Source organism: Bombina bombina, chromosome 5 (assembly GCF_027579735.1).
Source record: "Bombina bombina isolate aBomBom1 chromosome 5, aBomBom1.pri, whole genome shotgun sequence".
NCBI lineage: Eukaryota > Metazoa > Chordata > Amphibia > Anura > Bombinatoridae > Bombina > Bombina bombina.
In genome coordinates this window covers 123,785,577-123,806,888 of record NC_069503.1, presented here as the reverse complement: position 1 = coordinate 123,806,888, position 21,312 = coordinate 123,785,577, and the positions used below count along the sequence as shown (strand labels likewise).

The 21,312-nt window shown below is 40.6% G+C and overlaps 1 protein-coding gene across 1 annotated transcript in view; it reads left to right on the top strand.

Annotated features, from left to right (window-relative positions):
* Positions 1-21,312, top strand: part of LOC128660064 (gastrula zinc finger protein XlCGF7.1-like) — an 81,129-nt gene that overhangs the window by 26,331 nt on the left and 33,486 nt on the right. The gene's annotated exons all lie outside the window — the stretch shown is intronic.

Here is a 21,312-nt window from a genome sequence, read left to right as displayed (position 1 = left end):
TTGGCATATTCTGTATATACCTTTTCTCAGCTGTTAAACTTAATATAGCCAGAGCTTGGAAAAGAGTGAGTCCCCCCGCATGGTCAGATATTATTTCAACCATGGCATACATATACACTCAGGAAAAAAAAATATATTTCACTATGGGAAGGTCTGCTTTCTTTGAATTAGTTTGGACGGAATGGAAGTGTAGATTTAACACCTTTATGGCTCCCAGCATTCAAGATAGCCTCTCCCTGCCTGTAAGAGATGCCCGTAGTCCCACATCAGTTTTGCCTACCCGGAAAACCTCACTACAGACCTTGTTCCTCTCCTCATTTTAGTTTTCCCCTCCCTTTATAACCTTCTCCCCTATTCTTCTTCATTCCCCCCCCCCTTTTTATTTTTGGACCGGAATGACAGATCCAACTATATCTCCTAGGAGAATGAGGAAAAGCTAGGATCTCCAATCGCATTTTGATGTTATGTTGTCATTGTATCTGTTAATTTGTATTCATACGAGAGCTTGAAATTGTAGTACGCCTTTGTCGTACAGCTGTTGTATTTCTTTTTCTTGGAAAACAAATAAATATTTTATTAAAAAAAAAAGTTTCCGCAGCTAGCACCGGCACAGCATAACTTAAACCCATACTCATGGGTTATTCTTATTTGTATATGAAGAATCAATTGATTGTTCGCAGATTCGAAAAAAAAATTGCAACTAAATTAACACTGCTCTAGAACTTCCAAACTCATTATATACTCCTGGAGTAAAGGTTTATTAACCTGTTTTTGTTTATGGTATTAAGATTTGTTGAACATTTAATACAGGTTAAACTGTTGTGGTATATAACATGTCTTTCTTTATCTTAATATTAAATAAAACCAGGTTTCGTAAATAAACAAGAAGATAGCCTTTTTTTTTTTCTTCTTCACAAAAGAGCAGTAATTAGATATGGATTAATTATAACGCCTTGCATAAAGTGTTAATTTTGACAGCAATTTTTTATTTATTTTTATTCATAGTCTTTTGAATAAAATGCCGTTTTAGTCATATTTTAGTGATCAGAATTTCTTTAGTTTTATGCTCGTTTTAGTCGACAAAATTAACACTGCTACAAACGGGCTCATAGGCTTACATTCTAAGGGGTTCAAGGGGAAAGCAATAAAGGTAGGAAAGGTTAGTGTAGGTTGGATGCATCCCTGGACAGTAGAGTCTTTAGGGAGCGCTTGAAGCTTTTAAAACTAGGGAAGAGTCTTGTGGAGCGAGGCAGAGAGTTCCACAAGATGGAAGCCAGTCTGAAGAAGTCATGTAAACTGGAATGTGAGGAGGTAACGAGAGAGGAGGAGAGTAGGAGAGAGTAGGAGATCGTGAGAAGAGCAAAGGGGCGGGAGGGAGAGTATCTGGAGACAAGGTCTGAGATGTAGGGGGGTGCAGTTGAGGGCTTTATATGTCAGAGTGAGAAATTTGTGTTTAATTCTGGAGGCAAGAGGAATCCAGTGAAGGATTGTCAGAGAGGTGCAGCAGATGAAGAGAAGATGTGTAAGGAAGATGAGCCTGGCAGAGGCATTCATTATGGATTGTAAAGGAGCTAGGTGGCAGCTAGGGAGACCAGAGAGGATGGAGTTGCAGTAGTCAATGCGGGAAAGGATGAGATCGTGGACTAAAATCTTAGTTGTGTCTTGTGTAAAGATATGTCTTATATTAGAGATGGGTTTTAAGGTTGAAGCGGCAGGCTTTAGTCTAGGCCTTGAATGTGAGAAGTGAAAGAAAGATCTGAGTCAAGTGTGACCCCAAGACATCGGGCATGCAGGGTAGGGGTAAGGATAGAGTTATCAACAGTTACAGAGAAATGGGGGGGTGGAGAGTTTGGAAGAAGGGAGGAAAATAAGGAGCTCAGTTTTGGAGAGATTTAGCTTAAGGTAGTGAGAGGACATCCAAGATGAGATATGAGACAGGCAGTTAGTGACACAGGTTAGCAAGGAAGGAGATAGGTCTGGTGCAGAGAGGTAAATTTGGGTGTCATCGGCATACAAGTGATATTGAAACCTATGGGACTTTATTAAGGAACCTAATGATGACGTGTAGATTGAGAAGACAGAGCCTTGCGGTAACTTAACAGAAAGTGGTAATGGGGCAGAGGATGCTCCAGAGAAGGCTACACTAAAGGTACGGTTAGATAGGAAGAGACCCACGAGAGAACTGTGTCGCAAAAGAGGGTGGTCGACAGTATCAAAGGCTGCAGACAGATCAAAGAGGATAAGCAGAGAGAAGTGGCCTTTGGATTTTGCTGTAAGTAGGTCGTTGGTAACCTTAACGATTGCTGTCACTGTGGAGTGATGTGGGCGAAATCCAGATTGCATTGGGTCAAGGAGGGAATTTAATGTAAGGAAAGAAGATAGATGGGGGATGGGGTCAAGGGGGACAGGTAGTGAGGTGAGAGGATAGTATAAGGGCAGAAACTTCTTCCTCAGTAACAGGTCCAAAAAAGCCAAAATTATGGCAATTTGGGTTTTGGATGATTGTGAGCTTTTGAGGGGATGGGAAATTGGTAGTATGTTTAGAGCTGATTTAATTTCGGATTGAGTCAATTTTGTTATTAAAGTGACTGGCAAAATCTTGAGCTGAGAGAGAAGTTGTATTAGGAGGTGGGGGTGGGCGGAGAAGAGTATTGAATGTGGAGAACAGACTTTTTGGGTTTGAGGAAAGAGTAGAGATAAGAGCAGAGAAGTAATTTTGCTTATAAAGATTAAGGGCAAAATAGTAGACGTTCAAGATGAACTTGTAGTGAAGAAAATCAGCTGAACTCTGAGATTTTCTTCAGTGTCGCTCAGCAATACGGGAACATCTGCGTAGGTACCGTGTCAGAGGAGTATGCCAGGGCTGAGGATGAGAGTGTGGTTTCCGAGCTATGGTAGGTGGGGCCCGATTGTCAAGGACTGATGTAAGGGTGGAGTTATAGTGACAGTTTGGGCTGGGAAAAGGAGGGGATGGAAGAGAGGAGAGGTTTGAGAGAGCTAGAGAACTGTTGCTGATCTAATGACAATGCTTCTGTAAAGTTTGGTGTGAGGGGTAGGCGGAGGGAGGGTTGTCGGAAGGGATGTGATGTTACAAGTGAGGAGATGATGATGATCAGAAAGAGGTAAAGGGGAGATTGTGAAATTTGAGAGAATGCGTCGATAGCTGAAAATCAGATCAAGGGAGTGACCATCTTTGTGAGTAGGAGAGTCAGTCAGTCCATTGTGACAGGCCGAAGGAGGAAGTGAGTTTCAGAAGTTGTTTTGCAGAATCAGTGTTAGATTAGGTTGAATCAATGCTACACCACCTTAACCCCTTAATGATTAGCGACGTACCCCGTGGGGTGATGTTTTCAATAGCGCTATTTTACAATTTGTTCTTAGTGGTCCTTTAAATCTCCTGCTAGAACAGCTCATAAACCAAGAGGTGTTTTGTGTTTTCCTCAAGATAGAAATCTAAAACAGAGTAAAGAAGAGAGCGCATCTGCGACTTAAGGTAACAGGATTTATTATTTTGTATAAGTGATAAGTTACACTTACTAGATGTGAGACAATAATGTGCTCATCATGATAAAAGGTGCGTTAGAGAATCCCCTTTTCAGGATATATGCTGTGATGCCAGTGTGGTATCACAGGCTGTCCATGCGTCATCTGGCTCCTGGATGGTGGGGGGAACTTACTAACACTCAACCGAGTTCGGTTGAAGAGTAGTCCTACAACCTTAAGCGTTTTGTTTGCTTCCATGCAAACTTTATCAAGGGTATAGATCAGAAGTGGGTGGTGCCATGTCTCAGGGATCGACTATATGTAGGGGGCATGGCCAAGCCCTTCCAAGACTCTACCAATTGGAAAAACAGAGGAGGAGTTTGCGCTTGATATTGTCCACTTCCCTCTATTTCATCCAAACCAAAAATAGTAGGGCTCAGCCGTATCAAGTAGTAAACAACCCGTTTACAATAGTTTGATAAGACCCGGCAAAGAGGGCACACATACTTCCTCTATCCCGGTTGTTCGTGCTATGTATGTAAAACTTCACACTATAAAAGCATAACATAACAATAAAAAAAGAGTGTGTATATTACACACACACACACCAGTACTTTTTCCCTAATTTTAAACTGTTTTAAACCATTGAAATTCGGAACACAATCTCCCTAGTAAATGTGTTTTTTATGACCACATCTATATGTCCCTGATTTGATAGACAACCAGCTGCTAAATTTATTCTTTTGTACAGAATTGGGCAATTTTGAGGGAGCAAGGATGTTTTTCAGGTTTTTGTTTCTTTTAAAAAAATACTTTTGGGACATCTCCTATTGTTTGTCCCAAAAGCAGATCTGCTTTCAACACTTCTCAATATTTATGTAAAATGTATTTAATATGATTGGCACCGTAAGTGGTAATGAAGTTGGCTTCAGAAATAAACCTATTGCTCATATTTTTTTTACAAATGTTTGGGTTTATAATATTGTCCCTAGATGTCTTGAGGTTTACCCTTGCTGATTCAATAAGAGTTTTGAACCCAAATTGTTTCCTTTATTCTTCAGAGAGAGCATGCAATTTTAAGCAACTTTCTCATTTATTCCTAATATCAATTTTTCTTTGTTTTCTTGCTATCTTTATTTAAAAAGCAGGCATGTAAAGCTTAGGAGCCGTCCCATTTTAGGTTCAGAACCCTGGATAGCACTTGCTTATTGGTGGCTACGTTATGCCACCAATAAGCAAGTGTAACCCAGGTTCTCAACCAAAAATGGTCCGGCTCCTAAGCTTTACACAACTGCTTTTTAAATAAAGATAGCAAGAGAATAAAGAAAAATTGATTAAAGAAGAAAATGAGACATTTGCTTAAAATTGCATGCTCTATCTGAATCATTAAAGGAAAAAAAGGTAGGTTTAGTATCCCTTAACGATCAACAACGTATGGAGTACGTCCTGCAAAAAAATGCAGTTAATGACCAAGAACGTACCCCATACGTCGTTGGTCTTTGAAAGCGGTGGAAGTGATTCTAATTACCAAAAAGCAACGCCAAAGCCATATATGTCTGCTATTTCTGAACAAATCCCAGAGAAGCTTTTACAACCATTTGTGCCATAATTACACAATCTGTTTGTAAATAATTTCAGTGAGAAACCTAAAAAATTTTTTTTATTTGATCGCATTTGGTGTTGAAATGGTGGCATGAAATATACCAAAATGGGCCTAGATCAATACTTTGGGTTGTTTTCTAAAAAAAAAAATGTACATGTCAAGGGATATTCAGGGATTCCAGACAGATATCAGTATCCCAATGTAATTATCGCTAATTTTGAAAAAATAAAATGGTTTGGAAATAGCAAAGTGCTTCTTGTATTTATTTCCCTATAACTTGCAAAAAAAGCAAAGAACGTGTAAACATTGGGTATTTCTAAACTCAGGACAAAATTTAGAAACTATTTAGAATGGGTGTTTTTGGTGGTTGTAGATGTGTAACAGATTTTGGGGGTCAAAGTTAGAAAAAGTGTGTGTTTTTTTTTTTTGTTGTTTTGTTTTTCATTTTCTTTCCTCATATTTTATTAAAAAAATTTAAGTAAATTATAAGATGTAATGAAAATAATGGTATCTTTACAAAGTCCATTTAATGGCGAGGAAAAACGGTATATAATATGTGTGGGTACAGTAAATGAGTAAGAGGAAAATTACAGCTAAACACAAACACCGCAGAAATGTAAAAATAGCCTTGGTCTCAAACTGACAGAAAATGGAAAAGTGCGGTGGTCCTTAAGGGGTTAAAGGACCACTCAATGCAGTAGAATTGCATAATTAACAAGTGCAAATAATAAAAAGATAATGATGATTTTTTTTTTTTTCTGACAAATTATTTTCTCCCATTTTCTGGCCCCTGTATCATGTGACATACATCAGCCAATTGCAGACTAATATACATATATCCTGTGAGCTTGTGCACATGCTCAGTAGGATCTTGTTCCCCAGAAAGTGTGAATATAATAAGACTGTAAAATGTGATAATGGAGTTAAATTGGAAAGTGTTTTTTTATATATTTGAAGTGAAGCGCTGAACTTTACTTAAAACAAGCTACGCTATGTTAACTATCTCCTTCCTAGATCGTTATATTGTGTCAAACATACAATTACGGTGTTTAGAGGGAGCTTAAAGCATTTAGGTTCACACTCTATTTGGAACGTAGAATTAAGATTGAAGTTATGCTGTCCTCTATTTTCGTTGATAACCTTAAAATATATGTATTTTTACACCTTTTAAACCACCGGTAAATTATACACACCAAAAGACAGATGGTTTTCGATAAATAATTGGATCTTATATACAGATTTTTCTCTTTGAAAAGATAGAAAGAGATTCTATATACCTTTTTTTAAAATAAATTTGTTATAAAAATTAGTTTAGCGCAAAGTAGCAAGAGCACTACACTGATGGGGTAGGAACACTCAATTTAATACTTTAGTATATACAGAAATTGTGTTCAGGTTATTTACAATCAGTGTATCCTTTACTATGGATATATTAGGATACCATGTATGGATTTATTAAATTTCTGTATTTTTAATAGGTATATGCATATATACCTAGTGAGCTTGAGTGCTTGTGCATAAAACGATACTGGTTACAAATGTAGTCTATATCAAAGAAGATAGAGACTAAAAGAATGCACCTAAGTAGCACTTCAGTTCCTGGAGAGGATATTGATATTAATATGGATCTTAAACAACCATTGTGAGCCAATGGGTTGAGAGGAAAATTAAAACATAACTTTTATTAAGTCAACATAGGTTAAAAAATATAATGTGTGAATGTGTGTACTTTAAAAACACATAGCAACTTTACTAATCATAAAAGTGGCACTAAGAATCTAGTAGGTAAATTACCTCTAATTTGGAGTATTCTTGGATTATATAAACACTAATTAATGTGAATCTATCTGATGGATACTTGGCTTATATCCTTTAGTATTGTACACCGTTATAAAATTCAAGATTTCATCATGCAGCGATTACCGTTTACATTTGAGCAACCATTTGTGAGACATAAATAACAGATTGATATCTGTGAAAAATACTTAGTCACTGATGTACTGAAATAAGTTTGTATTTTCAGTTGTCAGGGTGAGTCTTTTTATAAGGATTATTCACTCCTTCAGTTAAATTACTGGGTCTCTGATAATTGTAAGTTCACAATGCAGATTGCACTCAGTATTAGTGTATTCTCACTTTTGTTGCAATGAATTCAATTGTTTGTATGTATATACAATATATAGTAACAGTATATATTTTTTCACTGTTCCATTTTATTCTTCAATGGTATATCAAGAAATGGCTTGAATAGCCTAGATATGTATATTTTATTAATAATGTATACTGTATAGTTAAACAGTTATTGCAACAAGTTTTTTTTGGTGAATTAAATTTATATATGGCATGTATAGGTGCTTGGTGTACTTTAACACAACTTATCTTGTAGGTTTAAAGTTTGTGTTTTAGTCAGTAGTGGTATAGATATTTCACTGGTTTTCGAACTTGATTGATTTATACTATGTGGCAAAGGTTATCTAGCTTTCTCTATCAAATGTAATATCTAGTCACCTGGCAGGCTTTCCGTATTTTACCTTTATTATATACAGCATTCAGTAAATGGAAAGCAATATTTTAAATATTTATATAGGTATCTTTTAGGTATTGTGTATATGCAATCCACTTGTTGGCGTATCTGTATCCAGTTGTTAGTGGCTACAGTGTAAGTTTAGATGGCCAATATAAGCGTCTACCCGCTGTTGCTTAGAACTAGCAACAAATGTATTTATCTTTAATTTCTTCTAAAGTATCTGTAATAAGCGGTTGATTGTTATGGCTTTATATCGTTTGAGATGCTTATAGTGGTATTGTCGAAGTAAGGTTTGACACTGTCAGTACCAGCGCCTAGCTTCTATAAGTTTATACTACCAACAAGTGATTTTTTGGGTATATGTTGAAGCTGCCAGAGTAAGTGACTAACAATTATAACATTAAAATAATGACCCTTAATTTGCCCTTAGCCGTTGCCACTGGCTCGCCGCTGTAGCTTTATAGTATCAGCACATAGTTGTTTGGGTTTATATCAAAAAGTGGCTAATTTCAGCGGTTGTCGGTTGTGGCTGTTATAATATTAACATAAAGATTGCCTTTGACAGTTGCCACTGGTAGTTTAGAGATAATGCCCGAAATATTAATACTATAGACCCAGTTGCCACTATATCAGTATATTAATTTAAAGTTAGCTATGCCATTAAAAGAAAAACATGGTATTAACGGATACCCATCCCTAACATGTTTCGCAGATTAAACCACCTGTAAATTATACACACCAAAAGACAGATGATTTTCGATAAATAATTGGATCTTATATACAGATTTTTCTCTTTGAAAAGATAGAAAAAGAGATTCTATATACCTTTTCTCCAACATTGCTGTGTCCGGTCCACGGCGTCATCCTTACTTGTGGGAAATATCTCTTCCCCAACAGGAAATGGCAAAGAGTCCCAGCAAAGCTGTCCATATAGTCCCTCCTAGGCTCCGCCCACCCCAGTCATTCTCTTTGCCGTTGCACAGGCAACATCTCCACGGAGATGGTTAAGAGTATGTGGTGTTTAGTTGTAGTTTTTTAATTCTACTATCAAGAGTTTGTTATTTTAAAATAGTGCTGGTATGTACTATTTACTCTGAAACAGAAAAAGATGAAGAGTTCTGTTTGTGAGAGGAAGATGATTTTAGCAGACAGTAACTAAAATCGTTTGCTGTTTCCACATAGGACTGTTGAGATGAAGTAACTTCAGTTGGGGGAAACAGCAGACTTTTCTGCTTAAGGTATGACTAGCCATATTTCTAACAAGACTGTGTAATGCTGGAAGGCTGTCATTTCCCCTCATGGGGACCGGTAAGCCATTTTCTTAGTCTCAAACAGAATAAAGGGCTTAATATGGGCTATAAAACTGGTAGACACTTTTATGGGCAAAATCGATTGCTTTATTTGGGCATTTTATACATGTTTATGCTTGTAATTCGGAGAACTGGGAGGCGGATTATCTGAGTCGTCAGACATTCCATCCGGGGGAGTGGGAACTCCACCCGGAGATCTTTGCCCAGTTGACTCAATTATGGGGCATTCCAGATATGGATCTGATGGCGTCTCGTCAGAACTTCAAGGTTCCTTGCTACGGGTCCAGATCCAGGGATCCCAAGGCGACTCTAGTGGATGCACTAGTAGCGCCTTGGACCTTCAACCTAGCCTATGTGTTTCCACCGTTTCCTCTCATTCCCAGGCTGGTAGCCAGGATCAAGCAGGAGAGGGCCTCGGTGATCTTGATAGCTCCTGCGTGGCCACGCAGGACTTGGTATGCAGACCTGGTGAATATGTCATCGGTGCCACCATGGAAGCTACCTTTGAGACAGGATCTTCTTGTACAGGGTCCATTTGAACATCCAAATCTGGTCTCCCTCCAGCTGACGGCTTGGAAATTGAACACTTGATTCTATCAAAGCGTGGGTTTTCAGATTCTGTGATAGATACTCTAGTTCAAGCCAGAAAACCGGTAACTAGAAAAATTTACCATAAAATATGGAAAAGATATATCTGCTGGTTTGAATCCAAGGGATTCTTATGGAATAAGATCAAAATCCCTAAGATCCTTTCCTTTCTACAAGAGGGTTTGGATAAAGGAATATCAGCGAGTTCTCTAAAGGGACAGATTTCTGCTTTATCTGTCTTATTACACAAACGACTGGCAGCTGTGCCAGATGTTCAAGCATTTGTTCAGGCTCTGGTTAGGATCAAGCCTGTTTACAGACCTTTGACTCCTCCCTGGAGTTTAAATCTAGTTCTTTCAGTTCTTCAAGGGGTTCCGTTTGAACCTCTACATTCCATAGATATTAAGTTGTTATCTTGGAAAGTTTTGTTTTTGGTTGCTATTTCTTCTGCTAGAAGAGTTTCTGAGTTATCTGCTCTGCAGTGTTCTCCACCCTATCTGGTGTTCTATGCAGATAAGGTTGTTTTGCGTACTAAGCCTGGTTTTCTTCCAAAGGTTGTTTCTAACAAAAATATTAACCAGGAGATAATTGTTCCTTCTTTGTGTCCGAATCCAGTTTCAAAGAAGGAACGTTTGTTACACAATTTAGACGTAGTCCGTGCTCTAAAATTCTATTTTAGAAGCTACAAAAGAGTTCAGACAAACTTCTTCTCTGTTTGTCGTCTATTCTGGTAAAAGGAGAAGTAAAAAAAGCGACTTCTACCTCTCTTTCTTTTTGGCTTAAAAGCATCATCCGATTGGCTTACGAGACTGCCGGACGGCAACCTCCAGAAAGAATCACAGCTCACTCCACTAGGGCTGTGGCTTCCACATGGGCCTTCAAGAACGAGGCTTCTGTTGATCAGATATGTAAGGCAGCGACTTGGTCTTCACTGCACACTTTTGCCAAATTTTACAAATTTGATACTTTTGCTTCTTCAGAGGCTATTTTTGGGAGAAAGGTTTTGCAAGCCGTGGTGCCTTCTGTTTAGGTAACCTGATTTGCTCCCTCCCTTCATCCGTGTCCTAAAGCTTTGGTATTGGTTCCCACAAGTAAGGATGACGCCGTGGACCGGACACACCAATGTTGGAGAAAACAGAATTTATGCTTACCTGATAAATTACTTTCTCCAACGGTGTGTCCGGTCCACGGCCTGCCCTGGTTTTTTAATCAGGTTTGATGAATTATTTTCTCTAACTACAGTCACCACGGCACCCTATGGTTTCTCCTGTTTTTTTCCTCCTGTCAGTCGGTCGAATGACTGGGGTGGGCGGAGCCTAGGAGGGACTATATGGCCAGCTTTGCTGGGACTCTTTGCCATTTCCTGTTGGGGAAGAGATATTTCCCACAAGTAAGGATGACGCCGTGGACCGGACACACCGTTGGAGAAAGTAATTTATCAGGTAAGCATAAATTCTGTTTTTAAAATAAATTTGTTATAAAAATTCCCTATACAATGTCATCTTGATCACAATTGGCTGTAACACATGGTTAAACTAACATTTTCGGTCATATAAAATTCATAAAGAAATAGCTACAATGAGTATTGCATGCTTCAATACAATTAATATAAATAATCTATGAACATTCTCCTTATTGTAATACAATTATTACATTAGTATCTTCATTAGGTCTATTAAAAATTATGAAAAACTGGGGACTAAAATGGCTGGTTTTCAACTACGGCTGTGAATCCGGGCAGATAAATCCGCTGTTTATCGCTCATTAGCACTAAAATTCAAAGCTTCTTTAAGTACTACTGTGTTGTCTACCTCTAACAGAGCAGAATTTTACAGTTTTTTCCAGCCCAGCAGACCAGAACTTATGAGGTACGCAGCGGAGGCCTAACATCGGCCTGGATCCTCATTCGCCCTCCCCAATTTCCTGATCAGTCAGGTCCAGCAGCTGAAAGAGCTGAGCAGCTACAAGAGCTGAATTTAAGCCGCAAGACACAGCAAACACTGTGAACTTTATCATACTCATGGAGTTGAACCACGTAACCCTGCTGAAGTCGGTAGACTGTTTATTTCAGGAACACATTTTGCGCTTTACAGAGACCTTACATCTAACATGGGGGAGTGTGTGTAAAAACGTGACACCAAGGTTACTGCTTACTTCGGAGGGCAAATCGGCTCTGCAACTAGACACCCATTTAATGGAACCTGTGGAGACAATATACCAGGTAGACTGTGCAGCGACAACCTCCCAGGACAGTGGAAGCAACATAGCAGTACATGGTGCAGCTGACAGTTCGGTACAGAAGGAGAGTGTGGAGGTTGCGAAGACGAGACATGGGGTTATGCCCTGCGATCTGGTTACCATTAAGACCCGCTCCATGACCCCAAACCTGACTCAAAGACAAAATAAGGAGTGAGATCATATGAGTGGAATGGCGTTTGGTCAAGGCCCTGACTCCCAGCTGATAAGAGCCGTCCTGGGCGAGTTGTCTTACACCCGCGGTGGATCTTAGAGTTCAATCCTGAAGCAGTGGTCACTTAAATCAGAGAGATTCCTCGGTGCAGTATACGAGTCACACTACAAGATCACCTCCGCACTCGAGATCCACCTGAGCGGTCTCAAACTTTTTCTGTGCCCCAGATCAGGAGTGGGGTAATTTATTATTCTGTTATTTAGGTGTCAATCACTTGGTGGGACTAATATAATGACTCACACCTCGGGGGATGTTACTTGTTAGCTGTGTCCCGTATATATTTAGCGTTTTCACTCTGTTTATAAGTGCTTACTGATGGCCACACAATTATCTTAAAAATATGTGTCTGATGGGTTATATTCCACTTTTAATAATAGCTAACCATGTACAGCTCATAGAGACTCAACCCGCCTGGGATGATATGATATTATGCACAGAGTTCAGCTTGTAACAATTGCCCCATTTGTCCCACCCCATGGACTCCTTGTTTATTGTTTTTACTTATTAATTAGTGCTAACCTTAATCTTATTTTCAGGTCTATTGATAGTCTATATCCATTTAATCCCTCTGCCCTTACAAGCGTTAATAGCCAGGTGGTACAACTCCTCTGATATTAGTATACCATCTCGAATATGTATATTCATAGCTCCATACCCCCTAAGATGGTATATCGTCAGATTAGAAAGATAAATCTCGGACCTCCTTTTACAATTGCCCAACCAAGGTTTTTCCTTTTTTTTTTTTTTTCTAGCATATCACTGTTGATGGTGTTGGGTTTTCTATTATTCTAGTCAATATTAATTATATTCCTATGTATATATGTGGCAGGGGTCCAAGAGTGACCCTATATATTCTATAATCACTGAGTGTTTATTTTAAGAGGGAACACGTTTTTTCCAAAAGCCTTTATATTTCCATTTGGGGGTCACTCCTACCTCCTTATTGTATCATCTATAGTTATATAAATAGAAAAGAGGATAACATAACTAATGTGGGCATAATAATGTTTATATTTCCCTGTAATATGATGTGAGTAATTTAACATTCTGTAAGATTTGTTTGATTGCTTGCATTATTTGTTGCTACCTTCTGTAATTTAATAAGAAGGGTTTGGCTTCTTGTTAAGTGTGTGTGTATATATATATATATATATATATATATATATATATATATATATATATAATCTCTCGCCTCAGAAATCCTTATTATTTGTGCAAGGTTGTAATGGTCTCACCTTAAAATTTGAAGACTTCCAGAAACATTCCTTTTGGTGGTTCTTACCTCTGATTGTAATTTAGGCGTTTTTTTCAGAGCCTCAGCTCCCTCTGTAACTGGTCGTGTGACGTCACTCACTTCCGACTTTTTTGTTGTATACTTGCGCAAGTACTCTTGACTCTGGTTCTTTTAGAACCTCCACAGTTCTGCCGAATGCAGTCTTCGAAAACTCTGCACTTCAGTACAATGTACGCAGAGATCAGACTTTCTTTTCAGCTGTGTCCTGTTCTCTGAGGTTAAAGGTAGCAATCCACTGCCAAGCTCTTTAGTGCAAATCCACGCGTTTCACGCCTTTAAGGCTTTCTCAAGAATCAGATTGATGCCTTGGCTTCATTTCTCTTACATTGGTGTATCCGGTCCACAGCTTCATCCTTACTTGTGGGATATTCTCAATCCCTACAGGAAGTGGCAAAGAGAGCACACAGCAGAGCTGTCCATATAGCTCCCCTCAGGCTCCGCCCCCCCAGTCATTCTCTTTGCCGCTCTAACAAGTAGCATCTCCACGGGAGGGTAAAGAGTTTGTGGTGTTAGATTTGTAGTTTTTATTTCTTCTATCAAAAGTTTATTTTAAAATAGTGCCGGCTTGTACTATTTACTCTGAAGCAGAAAGAGATGAAGATTTCTGCTGAGAGGAATATGATTTTAGCACCAGTAACTAAAATCCATTGCTGTTCCCACGCAGGATTGTTGAATACCGGAGAACTTCAGTTGGGGGGAACTGTTTGCAGGCTTAACTGCTTCAGGTATGATCAGTCATTTTTCTAACAAGACCCAGTAATGCTAGAAGACTGTCAGAAATCCCCACAGGGGTAAGTAAGCCATTTTTCTCAGACTCTGTATAAAGTGATGGCTTAAATTAAGGGCTTAATTCTGGTTGACACTATTTTGGGCTTAATCGATAGCTTATTAGCATGATTTAAGAATGGATATGGTGTTTTTGAGACTTATAAAACGCTTATGTTTTTTTTTTATTTCGCCTGGCACTTGATTAGACACCTAATCTACCTCAAAGGCCCCATCACTCTGGAATGAAGAGGGAGGGGGCCTCATTTTCGCACCTCAATTGCGCAGTTGTTTTTGCTAGACAGTTCATGCTGATTCACGTGTGGAGTCCAGAGACCTCAGAGGGGACTTCAGAGAGGCTTATTTCTTATTCAAATAATCCCTAAGGAAGGTAAAAGCCACAGTAGAGGCTGTGGCATCGTGCTGTAGTGTTTATATCTGGTTAACTGCCGTTTCTCCAACATAGGTGTGTCCGGTCCACGGCGTCATCCTTACTTGTGGGATATTCTCTTCCCCAACAGGAAATGGCAAAGAGCCCAGCAAAGCTGGTCACATGATCCCTCCTAGGCTCCGCCTACCCCAGTCATTCTCTTTGCCGTTGTACAGGCAACATCTCCACGGAGATGGCTTAGAGTTTTTTAGTGTTTAACTGTAGTTTTTCATTATTCAATCAAGAGTTTGTTATTTTCAAATAGTGCTGGTACGTACTATTTACTCAGAAACAGAAAAGAGATGAAGAATTCTGTTTGTATGAGGAAAATGATTTTAGCAACCGTAACTAAAATCCATGGCTGTTCCACACAGGACTGTTGAGAGCAATTAACTTCAGTTGGGGGAACAGTTTGCAGTCCCTTGCTGCTTGAGGTATGACACATTCTAACAAGACGATGTAATGCTGGAAGCTGTCATTTTCCCTATGGGATCCGGTAAGCCATGTTTATTACGATTGTAAATAAGGGCTTCATAAGGGCTTATTTAAACTGTAGACTTTTTCTGGGCTAAATCGATTGATACATATTTAGCCTTGAGGAATCATTTTATCTGGGTATTTTGATATAATAATATCGGCAGGCACTGTTTTAGACACCTTATTCTTTAGGGGCTTTCCCAAAGCATAGGCAGAGTCTCATTTTCGCGCCGGTGTTGCGCACTTGTTTTTGAGAGGCATGGCATGCAGTCGCATGTGAGAGGAGCTCTGATACTTATAAAAGACTTCTGAAGGCGTCATTTGGTATCGTATTCCCCTTTGGGTTTGGTTGGGTCTCAGCAAAGCAGATACCAGGGACTGTAAAGGGGTTTAAAGCTTAAAACGGCTCCGGTTCCGTTATTTTAAGGGTTAAAGCTTCCAAAATTGGTGTGCAATATTTTCAAGGCTTTAAGACGCTGTGGTGAAAATTTGGTGAATTTTGAACAATTCCTTCATGTTTTTTCGCAATTGCAGTAATAAAGTGTGTTCAGTTTAAAATTTAAAGTGACAGTAACGGTTTTATTTTAAAACGTTTTTTGTACTTTCTGATCAAGTTTATGCCTGTTTAACATGTCTGAACTTCCAGATAGACTGTGTTCTGAATGTGGGGAAGCCAGAATTCCTATTCATTTAAATAAATGTGATTTATGTGATAATGACAATGATGCCCAAGATGATTCCTCAAGTGAGGGGAGTAAGCATGGTACTGCATCATTCCCTCCTTCGTCTACACGAGTCTTGCCCACTCAGGAGGCCCCTAGTACATCTAGCGCGCCAATACTCCTTACTATGCAACAATTAACGGCTGTAATGGATAATTCTGTCAAAAACATTTTAGCCAAGATGAACCCTTGTCAGCGTAAGCGTGGCTGCTCTGTTTTAGTTACTGAAGAGCATGACGACGCTGATATTAATATCTCTGAAGGGCCCCCAACCCAATCTGAGGGGGCCAGGGAGGTTTTGTCTGAGGGAGAAATTACTGATTTAGGGAACATTTCTCAGCAGGCTGAATCTGATGTGATTACATTTAAATTTAAATTGGAACATCTCCGCATTTTGCTTAAGGAGGTATTATCCACTCTGGATGATTGTGAAAATTTAGTCATCCCAGAGAAACTATGTAAAATGGACAAGTTCCTAGAGGTGCCGGGGCTCCCAGAAGCTTTTCCTATACCCAAGCGGGTGGCGGACATTGTTAATAAAGAATGGGAAAGGCCCGGTATTCCTTTCGTCCCTCCCCCCATATTTAAAAAATTGTTTCCTATGGTCGACCCCAGAAAGGACTTATGGCAGTCAGTCCCCAAGGTCGAGGGAGCGGTTTCTACTTTAAACAAACGCACCACTATTCCCATAGAGGATAGTTGTGCTTTCAAAGATCCTATGGATAAAAAATTAGAAGGTTTGCTTAAAAAGATGTTTGTTCAGCAGGGTTACCTTCTACAACCCATTTCATGCATTGTCCCTGTCACTACTGCCGCATATTTCTGGTTTGATGAACTGCTTAAGGTGCTCGATAGTGACTCTCCTCCTTATGAGGAGATTATGGACAGAATCAATGCTCTCAAATTGGCTAATTCTTTCACTCTAGACGCCTCTTTGCAATTGGCTAAGTTAGCGGCTAAGAACTCTGGGTTTGCTATTGTGGCGCGCAGAGCGCTTTGGTTGAAATCTTGGTCGGCTGATGCGTCTTCCAAGAACAAGCTACTAAACATTCCCTTCAAGGGGAAAACGTTGTTTGGTCCTGACTTGAAAGAGATTATCTCTGATATCACTGGGGGTAAGGGCCACGCCCTTCCTCAGGATCGGCCTTTCAAGGCAAAAAATAGACCTAATTTTCGTCCCTTTCGTAAAAACGGACCAGCCCAAGGTGCTACGTCCTCTAAGCAAGAGGGTAATACTGCTCAGGCCAAGCCAGCTTGGAGACCAATGCAAGGCTGGAACAAGGGAAAGCAGGCCAAGAAACCTGCCACTGCTACCAAGACAGCATGAAATATTGGCCCCCGATCCGGGACCGGATCTGGTGGGGGGCAGACTCTCTCTCTTCGCTCAGGCTTGGGCAAGAGATGTTCTGGATCCTTGGGCGCTAGAAATAGTCTCCCAGGGTTATCTTCTGGAATTCAAGGGACTTCCCCCAAGGGGGAGGTTCCACAGGTCGCAGTTGTCTTCAGACCACATAAAAAGACAGGCGTTCTTACATTGTGTAGAAGACCTGTTAAAAATGGGAGTGATTCATCCGGTTCCATTAAGAGAACAAGGGATGGGGTTCTACTCCAATCTGTTCATAGTTCCCAAAAAAGAGGGAACGTTCAGACCAATCCTAGATCTCAAGATCTTAAACAAATTTCTCAAGGTCCCATCGTTCAAGATGGAAACCATTCGAACTATCCTTCCTTCCATCCAGGAAGGTCAATTCATGACCACGGTGGATTTAAAGGATGCGTATCTACATATTCCTATCCACAAGGAACATCATCGGTTCCTAAGGTTTGCATTCCTGGACAAACATTACCAGTTCGTGGCGCTTCCTTTCGGATTAGCCACTGCTCCAAGGATTTTCACAAAGGTACTAGGGTCCCTTCTAGCGGTGCTAAGACCAAGGGGCATTGCAGTAGTACCTTACCTGGACGACATTCTGATTCAAGCGTCGTCCCTTCCTCAAGCAAAGGCTCACACGGACATTGTCCTGGCCTTTCTCAGATCTCACGGCTGGAAAGTGAACGTGGAAAAGAGTTCTCTATCCCCGTCAACAAGGGTTCCCTTCTTGGGAACAATTATAGACTCCTTAGAAATGAGGATCTTTCTAACAGAGGCCAGAAAAACAAAGCTTCTGGACTCTTGTCGGATACTTCATTCCGTTCCTCTTCCTTCCATAGCTCAGTGCATGGAAGTGATCGGGTTGATGGTGGCGGCGATGGACATAGTTCCTTTTGCGCGCATTCATCTAAGACCATTACAACTGTGCATGCTCAGTCAGTGGAATGGGGACTATACAGACTTGTCTCCGAAGATACAAGTAAATCAGAGGACCAGAGACTCACTCCGTTGGTGGCTGTCCCTGGACAATCTGTCTCAAGGGATGATGTTCCACAGACCAGAGTGGGTCATTGTCACGACCGACGCCAGTCTGATAGGCTGGGGCGCGGTCTGGGGATCCCTGAAAGCTCAGGGTCTTTGGTCTCGGGAAGAATCTCTTCTACCGATAAATATTCTGGAACTGAGAGCGATATTCAATGCTCTCCAGGCCTGGCCCCAGCTTGCGAGGACCAGGTTCATACGGTTTCAATCAGACAACATGACGACTGTTGCGTACATCAACCATCAGGGGGGAACAAGGAGTTCCCTAGCGATGGAAGAAGTAACCAAAATTATTCTTTGGGCGGAGTCTCACTCCTGCCACCTGTCTGCTATCCACATCCCAGGAGTGGAAAATTGGGAAGCGGATTTTCTGAGTCGTCAGACATTGCATCCGGGGGAGTGGGAACTCCATCCGGAAATCTTTGCCCAAGTCACTCACCTGTGGGGCATTCCAGACATGGATCTGATGGCCTCTCGTCAGAACTTCAAAGTTCCTTGCTACGGGGCCAGATCCAGGGATCCCAAGGCGGCTCTAGTGGATGCACTAGTAGCACCTTGGACCTTCAATCTAGCTTATGTGTTCCCGCCATTTCCTCTCATCCCCAGGCTGATAGCCAGGATCAAGCAGGAGAGGGCGTCGGTGATCTTGATAGCTCCTGCGTGGCCACGCAGGACTTGGTATGCAGATCTGGTGAATATGTCATCGGCTCCACCTTGGAAGCTACCTTTGAGACGAGACCTTCTTGTTCAGGGTCCGTTCGAACATCCGAATCTGGTTTCACTCCAGCTGACTGCTTGGAGATTGAACGCTTGATTTTATCGAAGCGAGGATTCTCAGATTCTGTGATCGATACTCTTGTTCAGGCCAGAAAGCCTGTGACTAGAAAGATTTACCACAAAATTTGGAAAAAATATATCTGTTGGTGTGAATCTAAAGGATTCCCTTGGGACAAGGTTAAGATTCCTAGGATTCTATCCTTCCTTCAAGAAGGATTGGAAAAAGGATTATCTGCAAGTTCCCTGAAGGGACAGATTTCTGCCTTGTCGGTATTACTTCACAAAAAGCTGGCAGCTGTGCCAGATGTTCAAGCCTTTGTTCAGGCTCTGGTTAGAATCAAGCCTGTTTACAAACCTTTGACTCCTCCTTGGAGTCTCAATTTAGTTCTTTCAGTTCTTCAGGGGGTTCCGTTTGAACCCTTACATTCCGTTGATATTAAGTTATTATCTTGGAAAGTTTTGTTTTTAGTTGCGATTTCTTCTGCTAGAAGAGTCTCAGAATTATCTGCTCTGCAGTGTTCTCCTCCTTATCTGGTGTTCCATGCAGATAAGGTGGTTTTACGTACTAAACCTGGTTTTCTTCCAAAAGTTGTTTCTAACAAAAACATTAACCAGGAGATTATCGTACCTTCTCTGTGTCCAAAACCAGTTTCAAAGAAGGAACGTTTGTTGCACAATTTGGATGTTGTTCGCGCTCTAAAATTCTATTTAGATGCTACAAAGGATTTTAGACAAACATCTTCCTTGTTTGTTGTTTATTCAGGTAAAAGGAGAGGTCAAAAAGCAACTTCTACCTCTCTCTCTTTTTGGATTAAAAGCATCATCAGATTGGCTTACGAGACTGCCGGACGGCAGCCTCCCGAAAGAATCACAGCTCATTCCACTAGGGCTGTGGCTTCCACATGGGCCTTCAAGAACGAGGCTTCTGTTGATCAGATATGTAGGGCAGCGACTTGGTCTTCACTGCACACTTTTACCAAATTTTACAAGTTTGATACTTTTGCTTCTTCTGAGGCTATTTTTGGGAGAAAGGTTTTGCAAGCCGTGGTGCCTTCCATTTAGGTGACCTGATTTGCTCCCTCCCTTCATCCGTGTCCTAAAGCTTTGGTATTGGTTCCCACAAGTAAGGATGACGCCGTGGACCGGACACACCTATGTTGGAGAAAACAGAATTTATGTTTACCTGATAAATTTCTTTCTCCAACGGTGTGTCCGGTCCACGGCCCGCCCTGGTTTTTTTAATCAGGTCTGATATTTTATTTTCTTTAACTACAGTCACCACGGTACCATATGGTTTCTCCTATGCAAATATTCCTCCTTAACGTCGGTCGAATGACTGGGGTAGGCGGAGCCTAGGAGGGATCATGTGACCAGCTTTGCTGGGCTCTTTGCCATTTCCTGTTGGGGAAGAGAATATCCCACAAGTAAGGATGACGCCGTGGACCGGACACACCGTTGGAGAAAGAAATTTATCAGGTAAACATAAATTCTGTTTTTTAGCTCCGGTTTGGGCATTAAGGGGTTAATTGATCTGAAAATTTGTGTGCAATCTTTTCAAAGCAGGATAATGTGGTGAAAATTTCATTAAGATCGGATGTTTATTTGATGTTTATTTGATGGTTATTTGATGTTTTGGTAATAAAGTGTGCACTTTTATTATTTAAAGACACAGTAACGTTTTTTTCAAAAAGTATTTTTTCTTGCATTATAGTGCTGTCTAAGTCTGTCAAACATGTCTGAGCCTTCAGATAGCCTTTGTTCTATTTTTTAAAAGCCATGGCTGTACCCCCATTGAATTTATGTTTGAAGTGTGCTATAGCGTCCAAGCAGTTTAAGGACCATACAGTGTCACTTAAAAATGTAGCCCAAGATGTTTCTTTAGCTGAAGGTAGTAAGGATAGTACTCTATCTTCTCCTTCTGTGTCGACACCAGTTATGCCCGCGCAAGCGATGACCAGTACCTCTAGCGCATCGATCCCTATTACTTTGCAACAGTTAGCAGCAGTAATGGATAATTCTCTCGCAGCATTTTTATCCAAACTGCCAGCATTTCCAAGGAAGCGCGATAGCTCCGTTTTAAATACAGAAAATGAGCAATCAGACGCAGCGGATAATTTATCTGTAGTTCCCTCACAACAATCTGACTTGGCGGTGAGGGAGGCCCTGTCTGAGGGAGAAATTTCTGACGCAGGAAAAATTTCTCAGCAGGCAGAGCCAGATACTATAGCATTATTGATGATTGTGACCCTTTGGTGGTCCCAGAAAAATTGTGTAAAATGGACGAATTCTTAGAGGTCCCGGTACACACTGACGCGTTTCCGATACCTAAGAGGGTGGCTGATATCGTGACTAGAGAGTGGGAGAGACCAGGTGTACCCTTTGTTCCCCCCCCTATATTTAAGAAAATGTTCCCCATCCTTGACCCCAGAAGGGACACGTGGCAGAAGGTCCCT